Source organism: Artemia franciscana, chromosome 13 (genome assembly GCF_032884065.1).
Source record: "Artemia franciscana chromosome 13, ASM3288406v1, whole genome shotgun sequence".
NCBI lineage: Eukaryota > Metazoa > Arthropoda > Branchiopoda > Anostraca > Artemiidae > Artemia > Artemia franciscana.
The window spans coordinates 27,971,438-27,982,984 of record NC_088875.1 but is presented as its reverse complement, the minus strand read 5'-3'; the positions used below and the strand labels follow the sequence as shown (position 1 = coordinate 27,982,984).

The following is an 11,547-nucleotide window of genomic DNA, read 5'->3' as shown; positions in this document are numbered from 1 at the left end:
AAGGTTTCCGACTATGCTGATTCCTATAGTGCACTTTTAATTTTGTTCTAATGCTATTTTTGAGGAGTTTCAGCCTTTTTTTGAAATCGCTATAAATTTCTTTTTGCATCAGCATTGCTGAGTCAGTGTCAAATGACAATTTTTTCACTCGGCAGTTTTTTTCAAAACACAATTTTTAACTTTTGGTCACTACTGGCTGTTGTTCGCTCTTTACTAGGCTGCGGCTACTGATGCAACCATGATTTGATACATAAGAAGTGACTAAGCCTAACAGCTGCTAATCTGCAGAGCTATACAAGACCTATTGTTAAAAAATGGTAACTATGGATTTCGAGCATTACGTGGGTAATTCCGTGAAACACGCAGTTGCAAAGGCTGCAAAGAAAGAAGGAAACTCTTGTACAAAAGCACTTTTGTAAGCACAATTTATTTCTGACATTAAGTGTCTATAACCTATTTTGGATAATAAAATCTTTAGAATTAAGTTGTCATTTCTTCTCCTATGTAAATTCTGCTGATCATGAAAGGAAACCATCCTGCAAATTTTGTTTGTTGGCCTCTTCCCTTAAATCCGAGAAAGATAAACCGTTTCTTGAAAGTATGATTTAAGGCCAATCTAGAAAACTAAGGCATCGACCGAAATGTTAAGAAGTGGACAAGGAAATCTTCAAGGAAGCCATTGATTCCGTGGATACATGGTGGATTAGCCATAATCGTCTTACTTGTCGACATGAAAAGAAAGAAAAGGTTAGTTTGGGTTGCCAAATAGAGAAGATTGGAACAAAACAGACGAAATAATCATGCTGAATAATCTTGTGTTTTAGCAGAAAGTTTAAATGTGAATGGCATGCCTAGATTAGATTGCGTCTTTGTGTATAAGTAACACGAGGGGTTGAGCTGAAATTAAGCAACGATGGTATGTTTTCCTAGTCCCCTCTCCCTGATGCCTGGATATATAATTTTTTGGTAAAATTCTAGTAGATTGACTTTTGGCTATCTCGGAAAGGGGTTAGGTTAGGAAAATGAAACTTTCAGGGATGGGTCTAAAGGCTAAAGAATGTCTCGGGAAAGTATTTTGAAGTACCCACCTCTACTCCTTCTCCCTCTAGAGGGCCTTGACCTTTAATGGGCCCTGAAATTTGCCTACATGACAGGTCTATACCTATTGAAATTTTGAAAAAAAACATTTTACCTTAATCTTCAGTCACCAGTTGCCTTTTCTCTGCCTTTAGTTCTGAAAATGAAAAACCTTAAAAAAAAAAACCTTATAAATTAGGATTGAGCAAAATTGTGAAGCTGAAAAAAATTTGGTAAAATTCTAGTTAATTGACTTCTTGCTATCTTGGAAAGGGTTTAGGTCAGGAAAATGAAACTTTAACTAGAATTTTACCAACAATTTTGTTGTACATCATTCAAGCAGAAGATCTGTTTTGCATGGTTTCAATTTTATAACACACATATTTTTAAAGGTCATCAAAGGTCAGGGCCCTCTAGAGGGAGAAGGATTAGAGGTGGGTACTTCAAAATACCTTCCCGGGACATACTCTAGCCCTTAGACTCATTCATGAAAGTTTCATTTTTGTAACCTAACCCCTTTCCAAGATAGCCAAAAGACAATCAACTAGAATTTTACCCATTTTTTCAAATTGACATCATGGACCAACTGTTGCTGATAAATGAGTAGACCTACAAAAATTAATGCAAACCAGCAACATTGGCAATATTTTTAATTTAGCCCAGGGGAGAGAGCTTCTTATCAGAGGAGAGAGCTTCAATGCAATTCCCAGGTTAGGCTAGCAAATATGGTAAATATAAAGCAGTTCATATTATTGACCTACAAATAAAGTAGCCTAAACATACCACTAGATGCCATTTTTATGCTCTTTCTGAATGTAAGAATTGCTTTTCTTGCAAATACAATTTTAAGCCCTTTTAGGATTCTTGAAAATAATAATTTCATTCTATATTTTTTGGATATAAAAATAAGCTATAACATTTGCTTCAAACTTACTATTTTATTACAAATCCATTTTGTAAAAGTTGTATAATTCACGAACATTGATTTGTCAAGATGTTGAATAAAAAAAAAGTCAAAGCATATCAGCCATGTTTTCTTCTTATTCTGTTAAACCACATAAAAATTACTATTTCACCTGTATGTTGAAAAATACCAAAGCCAACAGAAGAAACATGGTGGATACAAAAATGTAGAAATTGTTTTGAATTTTTTTTCCAACTTATTTGTGACAAATCAATGCTTACAGGTTATATAACTTTAACAAAATGGATTTTCTAATGAAATAGTAAATTTGAACCCAATGTTTTAACCATTTTATACCAAAAAACAGAGACAAAAATTTTCATTTTCAAGGGTCCAAGAAAGGCTTAAAACTGAATTTGTGAGAAAATAATTATTATATTCAGAAAGTGCATAAACAATGGTACCTAGTGGTGGGTCCACTTTATTTGTAGATCAATAATATGAACTGTTCAATAATTACTGCAAATATTATGCAGAATGTTGAATATGGAATAAAATAGCATGTCCAGTGGTGTCATTGCACAAAAATTTAGGGGCATGGCAAAATATAGACCTATAATTCAAAACATAAACCTAGGAGAGAGTTGAATATTCCACTCCTGTCCCCCTATTCAACTATAATGTTAAATAAAATGGTAGGCCCAGTGGTAACAAATCATTTAAGTTTAGGCAAGGAGAGGGAGGGTAAATATATAGTTCAATATCCAGAGGGGCAACTGTGTTGCTTTTTTCAGGTTTTTTTTTTAATGAAAATACCAAAAAGGGCATTTTCAATTGCAAAACTCCCAAAAAGTTATTTTTTGAAATTGTGTGTGTGTGTGTGGGGGGGGGGGTACAAACATCCCTTGTCATCCCTCAATTAACACTACTAGAAAGGCCTAGCCAATTACTCTTGGTAACACCATAGAATTATGGCCCTTCTGAAGATCACTAAGATTTCATTCCCCAGATGACATTTTCCAAATGTAGCCAAATACTTTCTAATCTGGCAATACACTTCCCCCTAATTACTCTAATGTATCCCTAGGGTAAATAAAAAACTCAGAAAACAGTAATAATGAAAGGTTTGCAAATGTGCAAATGTTTGCAAAGCAAATGTGGTGTATGCCTTCTGTTTTTAAATCTTGTCAACAAGATTTTTGTGAATGGTAAATTGTGAGTTTTTCTTCATTACTTAGCTTGTAGGAAGGTTAACATACTGTTTGATGTATTTTTTTTTTTATCTTCTTTCTAAAAATACTAATCATGAAATTTGTAAATTTCATTTTGACCCCTTAAAGTGACTCTTTTTTTCTTATTAGAAAATGGTTATCATAGCAGATATTCTAAAAACTACCTCAAAACAAGTATAAATACTCAATTATTCCATTGCTAAAAGTGCATTGCTTCACTTTACCCTGGCTCACCTCCTGGTGGACAAATATACAGTCCACTCTGTATACTTAACACTGCATTTCTAATAACATGGCTCTTTTCTTCTTTATGATTTTATGGGAATCCTAATCAGTTTGCAGAAAAAAAGAGCTGTATTATTCCAAAAAATGTTGTGAATATTTAAAGTGGGGTGTATATTTACCCATCACAAGGGGTTGGGGTTTATGTTATGCAATTCCGATAGATAAGTATTTATGATCATTTTAATGTGTTTTTTTTGTAGCCTTTTTCTACTGGTAAATAAGGAACATGGTGTGTCTTTAAGGGTTCAAAATGAAACTTACAAATAAAACAATTAGAATATGTCAAAAGACATTAAAAAAAATACATTAAGTGGTGTGTTGACATTTTACCTAATCAACTAATAGCAACAACTCAAAATTTGCCTTATGAATTTAAACAAAATTAAACTATAAAAAAAATAATTTAAATCCATGGGTGAAAATGGAAAGAAAAATGAAAATGTGATTAATAGAAACTTAGGGTGTATTATAAAGTAAGAGTTCCATTAGCAATATCTTTTTTAGTTTTGTGAATGGCCTAGGGCTATAACTGGGAACATTAAGGGGGGGGGTGTGGTTAATTAATAGAGTAGAAAATATTATATTTGGAAAGATCATCAATTGGGAAATTAAATAATACTATTTTTTGTTATTGTAGCATTGCCTTCAGAAGAGCCATGACTACAATGGAGCCTTATTCTTTGCTGTTATTGGGTTAAGCTATACTATAGAGTAGAAATCAGATAACTCATGCCATTATAATTAGCCTACATCCCAGCCCCTCTAATAAGGCAAGATATAGCCCTAAGCTAGGCTATATACAATAGCTTACTGATTTTGTTTGTTTGATTATTTCTCAAATTGTAACACATATGTTGTCTAAGTTAATAAGTTAATCCTTTAAAATATATTAATCAATATTGTTTGAAATGCATTCCAGCCCCCCCCCCCGCCTGAATATTTTTATATAGGCTACAAAAGTTTGCTTTTTTTGAACTGGTATAATGAAGCATTTATTGATAAAAAATAATTACAAAAAATAATCCAAACCACCAAAATCAGCAAACTTTTCTATATAGCCTAGGGCTAGGGTATTCTGCACTGTGAAATACTCCCCAATGGAAATTACCCTCCTAACTACTCTCTAGTGAAAAATTATCCCCTGTGGAATGCTATTCTCGAAACAGAATGAAGGAAAGGAGGGGTTCTGGATATACTACCTGCATTTCATAATACATGCAGAATATATGGTGTAAAGTCAGACAGTTTTTGGTAACCCAACCCCACCACCTGGGAAATTCCTCCCCCCCCCCAAAGCAAATCCTCCTGGATTATTCCTCCAGGGAAAATTCTCCTCACTTGTAAAACTGAGCAACTAAAGAAGAATTAAAACAAATAAAAGAACAAAGAGAAGGATATTCTAAAATGTATGTAGAATATATAGTGTAGAATCAAATAATTTTCGGTAACAAACTATAAGAAATGAGCAAATTCTGCCAATAGCAGCTGGAAATGTAAAAAAAGAGAATTTTAATAACAATTAATTCATTAAAAAATCTGACTTTGCGATATTAATGAAAATCACACCATTAGGCTATCTAAAATTGGTACATTGAAATTTGTAAAATATGGTATATTATCTTTAGGTTTTCTACCATGAATAACACTTTCTTGGTTTTTATTTAAAGTTTTTATTTTCACTGTTTCATTTTTTGAGAGGCTGGTTATTTTTTTTTTTTTTGGAAAATTGAACTGTCATTTTGCATTTGTTACTATTCAAAAGATTTCAGCCTCCATGAACAAACTTATATACATTTGCTTGCCCTTCTCCACTACATGGGACAAAGAGGGTGGAACATTTTTTAAAGTAAATGTAGATGCTTTACAGGAACAAGAAAAAATCGTTTTGAAGGAAATATATACTTTAGAGGTGAAATGAGAGAGTGTAAAATTCAGAATATGATAGTTAGCCTAAGGAGCTTCAAGATTTTTTATTTGTTTGTTGTTTTGTTAAAAATTGTTGATGGAGAATTAAAGAGTATTGAAAGCAACAGACCACAGAAAATAGGATAAGAAAAGATTTTTAGAAAATATTTTTTGTTTGATTTAGTTATTAGATTGCATACATTTTAAAAAATAGCATTGGCTCTCCTTAGTCCTCCTGATATTTTTTTTTACATACAAGTTTCTACCACTAGGGTGCTTAAAATATGATATAGCTCAAAGCGGTAAAATGGATACTCTATCACTGTTTAGTCAGCATTTGACAGAATTGTTTGATAAATTCATCCATGATTGCAAGTGAAAATTCATGTAATTTTTGTGCTTTTGAAAGCCAAGACTTTATTTTTTATTAATAAGCATTATAAAAGCTTAGGTTGAAAGTGCACATTTTTAGTTCTTCTAATTCATGGGTCAAACTTGCAAGTCAAGCGGATTTTTATTGGTTTTGTTTGGATTTTTCATGAAGAGGTAAAAGAAAAGAACGAATTAGTCGTAGTTGTGTTGGTAGTAGTAGTAGTATTAATTGTGGTATTACTTGTAGTAGTAATAGTAACAAACCTTCAACAGATTTATTGATATTATAAAAAGAGAAACATTTGAAATGTGTTTTGTTTTCGTTAAAGCACAAATGACTTTCTGGTATATCAAAGGGATAGGGGACATTAGTACTACTCCTATTTGTGGTAGTTTATGTCTGTTTTATGTTTAACTTCATTATTTATTGTAATTTCTGTTTGTTTTGGGTTTCACTTATTTATTGATAGTAATTATGTTTGATTTACTCTCAAATTACTATTCGACTTTATTTCTGTCTGTCTCGCGTTTAATGTAGCTCTTTACTTTTCTATGAAAATCTTCTTTTTTGGAAAAAGCTTAAAAAAGAATAATTTCTGTTTATCTTTAATCGACATAGTTTTTTTTATTTGGTTAATAAGAGTAACATTAGTAAAGTAGTAATGATGGAAGTAGCCATAATAGTCATATTAGTAGTAGTTGTAGTAGTAGTGACAGTTGTAGTACTAGTAGTAGTCGTAGTAGTGGAAGCTGTAGTAGTAGTTATCGTAGTTGTAGTTGTCATAGTCTTACCTGTCGTAGTTGTAGCTGTGGTAGCCGTAGCAGTAATAGTCGTAGTTGTAGTAGTTCTAGTAGTAGTAGTCATAGTCATAACGGTGGTAGTAGAAGTCCTAGTAGTAGTGTAGGCCATAGTAATAATATTCTTAGTAGTTGCAGCAGTAGTAGTAGTAGTAATTTTAATAATAGTAATCTTCGTAGTTTCAGCAGTAGTAGTTGTAGTAGTAGTAGGCGCAGTAGTAGAAGTTGTAGTAGTAGTTATCATAGTGCTAGTTATCGAAGTAGCAGTAGTCGTGTTTGTAGTTGTCGTAGTAGTAGCAGTAGTCGTGGTTGTAGGGATCACAGTAGCAGTAGTCGTTGTCGTTATAGTATTAGTCGTCGTAGCAGTTTTCGTAGTATTAGTCGTCGTAGTAGTTATCGTAGTATTAGTCATCATATTGGTAGCAGTTGTTGTAGTAGTAGTAGTTGTAGTAGTATTAGTCGTATTAGTAGTAGTCGCAGCAGTAGCAGTTATAGTAGTAGTAGTTATAGTCATAGTAGTAGTAGTATTCGAAGTCGTATTAGCAGTAGTCGTTGCAATATTAGTCATAGGAGTAATAGTTGTAGCAGTAGTAATAGTGTACCAGATAAATACCTTGAAGTGATTTGAAATAGTCTAACGACAAGATGACCAAAACTTCGGGGTCAACACAGACCCCAGGGCCCAGGAGCAGGCATTTTAAGTTATGCCCTGGGGGTATATAGGTTCTTGTAGAAGGACTGCTCCTATAAACTTTAGAGGGGGTTCATCTGGTTGGAAATTGAAAGTTTTAGTTCACTTTTTAAGAGTCAAAAGAAATCAGAGGTCAGTTAGACCTTTTACCATAAACTCATCCGATAAAGATTCTGAGATAGCCATTTACTGAAAATGGTTCAAACGTCAGATAACAAAACTCGGGCGTCGACACAATCCCTCAGAGCCCAGTGGCAGGGGTTCTAAGTTACGTCCCGAGGGCATATAAGATTTTCATGTAATTGGTAGTAGTATAAACTTCAGAGGTAGCTCATTTGACTGGAAATTGAAAGTTCCGATTCCCTTTTAAGAGTCAAAAGTAGGCTAATCGGAGGGCATCTATTTCCCCACACCCTCTTTTCCTTAAACACATCAGATCAATTTGATAGATAGCCATTTTCTTTGAAATAGTCCATCGATCAGATAACAAAAACTTCGGGGTCAACATACCCCCCCCCCTGGAGACTGCGGGAATTATGGGTTGTAACTTGTCCCCCGGGGGCTTATAAGGTTTTTATGGAAGAGGTGGTCGTCTAAACTTCGGAGGGGACTCAATAATTAGAAGTTCAAAGTTCTAGTTTCCTTTTAAGAGTAAAAGGTGATCCGACAACATAGCCCCCCTCCCTCACCAACCTTCTTTTCCCCAAATGTATCTGATCAAATCCTTTATATAGCCATTTTGTTCAAAATAGATAAAAAATCATATAACAAAAACTCAGGGATAACACAGTCCCCAGAACCCCGGGGCAAGTGTTATGCCCCCGCATATAAGGCTTTTATGGAAGAAATGGTGGTATAAACTCTGAATAGAGTTCATTCGATTGTAATGCCTGTTTTAAGAGTCAAAAGCGATCGGAGGGCAACTAGTGCCGCCCCAAGGTACCCTTCTCCCCAAATGTATCCCAACAAACTTTGAGATAGTTATTTTATTCAAAATATTTAAAAGATAATATCACAAAAACTCTGGGGTTGACACAACCTCCCAGAGCCTGGGGACAACTGTTGTAAGTTATGCACTGGGGAATATAAGGTTTTTATGCAAGGCGTGGTCGTATAAATCTCAGAGGTGGCTCAATTTATTTGAAATTGTAAGTTCTAGTTATCTTTTTAAGATTCAAAAGTGAATGGAGGGTATTTACCCCCCCCCCCCCAGACACACCCTCTTTTTCCAAACGAATTCAATCAATATTTTAAGATAGCCATTTTGTTTGAAAAGAGTCAAAAGTAGGCTAATCGGAGGGCATCTATTTCCCCACACCCTCTTTTCCTTAAACACATCAGATCAATTTGATAGATAGCCATTTTCTTTGAAATAGTCCATCGATCAGGTAACAAAATCTTCGGGGTCAACATACCCCCCCCCCTAGAGCCCGGGGGAAGGGTTGTAACTTATGCCCGGGGGTATAGAAGATTTTTTAGGAAGAGGTAACCTCAGAGAGGACTTAAATGGCTATAAATTGAAAGTTCTAGTTCCTTTTTTGAGAGTCTAAAGTTATCTGATGGAAACTAGCCCCCCCCCCTAAAGCCTATTTTTATTTTAATAAGAGTTATGCCTTGTCAAAAATTTCCCCCCGATAATTCCAGTTTTCTTTCACCCTCCCCTCCTCCTTTCCAAATATGATCCCTTTACAATACACTTCTGCTTACATACCGAATTCGCATAACAGTTAGAATACGTACTTAATAGCAGACGCATTTACACACTGCAAACCTAGTTACTCTGCAAATATCATCAAGAAAACGGAAAATAAACTGATTTTAGCAACAAAAACTGTAAGGTCAGGCATTCCAAAAGTGTGCAATCCATTCTGTCTGATGACCCCTGGGAAAAAGTGAAAAGCAGTGTTAGGGTGAGATATTGCTCTTTACTAAGTCAACGCTATTTCACTGGCAAAGTTTAAAAAAATGTCAAAAATCATTTAAAGTTATTCATTATTCATCTAGAATCTTTCTGAAAAAAGGGAAAGAAAAGGAAAATAAAGTTGATAGCCGGCTATCTGTTGATTCGGAACCAGTGGGCAAATCCGAGATACGTGACTGACACAACCGGACCAGATCCGCTCTCTTTGGGGGCGTTGGGGGGGGGGTAATTGAGAAAAATTAGAAAATATGAGGCATTTGTAACTTACGGACGGTGATCAAATCTTAATGAAGTTTGATATTTAGAAGGATCTTATGCTTCAGAGCTCTTATTTTAAATCAAGAGCAGATCCGATAATATCGGGGGAGTTAGAGGGGGAAACTGGAAATCTTGGAAAACGTGAAAATTGAGGTTTCTTTATCTTACGAATGGGTGATCGGATCTTAATGAAACTTGATATATAGGATTAGAAAGATCTTATGTCTCAGATGCTCTATTTTTATTTCGAATTGGATCTGTGGATATACAGGGTTGGAGGGGGGACACAGAAATCCTGGAAACCGGAAATCTCGAAAAACACTTAGAGTGGAGAGATCGGGATGAAACTTGATTGGAAGGATAAGAACAAGTTCTACTTACATGATTGACATAATCAGTATTTTTAACTTACGAGTGGGTGATCGGATCTTAATGAATTTTGATATTTAGAAGGACCTTGTGTCTCAGAGCTCTTATTTTAAATCTCGACCGGCATTAAGCCTCTGATTTTCCTTTTAAATCAATCTATTGATTATTAGAATTTCGCTAGAGCTCATGCCATATGAGCTCTTCACTCTTCCGACCTCGGCACAAGTGCCATATGAGCTCTTGTTTATTTAGCAGCAGTCACCGACAGTTGATCGCTGCTTAGTGGGTGAGACTGTTTCAAGTAGATTAAAATCAAACGGAATGAAGAATCTTCTTTTTAATTTGTCTATACCTTAGTAGGTAATTCCGAAGACCACACTGCCTTTTCATGACGATAATTAAGGCTTCGATTAGGATAGATCCTTTTATTAGACAGTGAAAAAAAAAATATACTGGATATTTCGATCACATATACAGTGATCGGCATCAGCAGAAATGATGTCCTTATCCACCAGCAAAGAGTATTTTTGCTGATGACGATCACTGTCTATGTGATCGAAATACCCTTTATATTTTTTTCCTTCCTTCATTTTTTCTTTCAGTATTGTTTTTCCTTCAATGTTTAATAAAAGGACTTATCCCTATTCGGCCTGTTGTTTATCGTCTATACCTTAGTCAAATTGGCCTCAGAATGGTTCTTGCGTCACATGTCCTTCAGTGTCGCAAGCTTACTAATTTGAGTAGTACCCTACCCTACACACTTGAATAATAAAATACTGCTCGTTTTTGGAAACAAAGGTCCTGAGAAAACACTCAAATGCCAAAGGTGAGGACTCTAAGAGAACAAGTTCTCTTCAATCTTGTTTTGAAGCTAAACATTTTCTTTTTTACTACCTGGGTGGCCCAGGTGATATCGTTATTACTGCCTTGAAGAGTACGAAGAATATGAAGATATCACGCTAGAGTCATTCACAAAAGAAATCGAACAATTATTGTCTCTCTCTTTTTATAATTATTATTAAACTGTCTTTGACTTTCTGCTAATGCTTTGTAATCAATAGTCTGAACTAGAATTGACGAGTATTTATATACTAATTTTTGTATCTTTGCCAATGCATTATCCTGCATTGGCCAACTTCTGAAACATCTCTTTATGGAGTTAAATGTGTGTGGTTCATTGCAGTAGATATCTCAAAGCGACGTAATGTATAATATTAGTAAGCACGGCTGTTGAGAGCCTGTTACTGGGGCTCCGGGATATTGCGCCCTCCCTCTGCCTACTATCTATTTATTTTAGCAATGCTATTGCAACTAAAGGTGGTAGGCCACAGTGATGGCTCTGGGTGTTTGGAAGCGATGTTATAACTCCTATCAAGTCGGTTTTTTGGCGAGCAGAATGCTTAAAAGTCTCACAGATACTTTAGATGGCTGGTGCCTATGCAGAACTTTGTTTTAGGTGCTGGTGGCAAAAAAGAAAAAAAAAAGAAAAAAAAAGGGGTAAATACCTGAAAAGTATAATTATTTTAATGTTTATTAGTTTGAAGTCTCATTTATTTCGTTTTAGATTTGAATTATCATTGGACTTTATTTCTGCTCGTCTTAGGTTTTCGTGTGGCTCTTTCCTTTTCTTTGAAAAACTTCTCTTTCTGAAAGTTTTTTCAATTAACCTGAATGCAAACATTAAAAGTTATAAGTTACTTTCCTAAAGCAATAGCTCACCCTTATACTCTGCAAA

General features: G+C 34.8%; 1 protein-coding gene and 1 long non-coding RNA gene across 3 annotated transcripts in view; one reads left to right on the top strand and one right to left on the bottom strand.

Moving 5' to 3' along the window:
- Positions 1-410: 410 nt before the first annotated feature.
- LOC136034759 (uncharacterized) overlaps positions 411-11,547 on the bottom strand; it is a 43,194-nt gene continuing 32,057 nt past the window's right edge. Inside the window, exon 2 of the long non-coding RNA XR_010619241.1 lies at positions 411-721. This is a non-coding gene — a long non-coding RNA (uncharacterized LOC136034759). The remainder of the gene's footprint in view (positions 722-11,547) is intronic.
- Positions 805-11,547, top strand: part of LOC136034755 (protein patched-like) — a 110,598-nt gene continuing 99,855 nt past the window's right edge. For both annotated transcript variants that reach the window (XM_065716138.1, XM_065716136.1), the window contains exon 1: positions 805-916. The gene's annotated coding sequence lies outside the window, so the exon portion shown is untranslated. The remainder of the gene's footprint in view (positions 917-11,547) is intronic.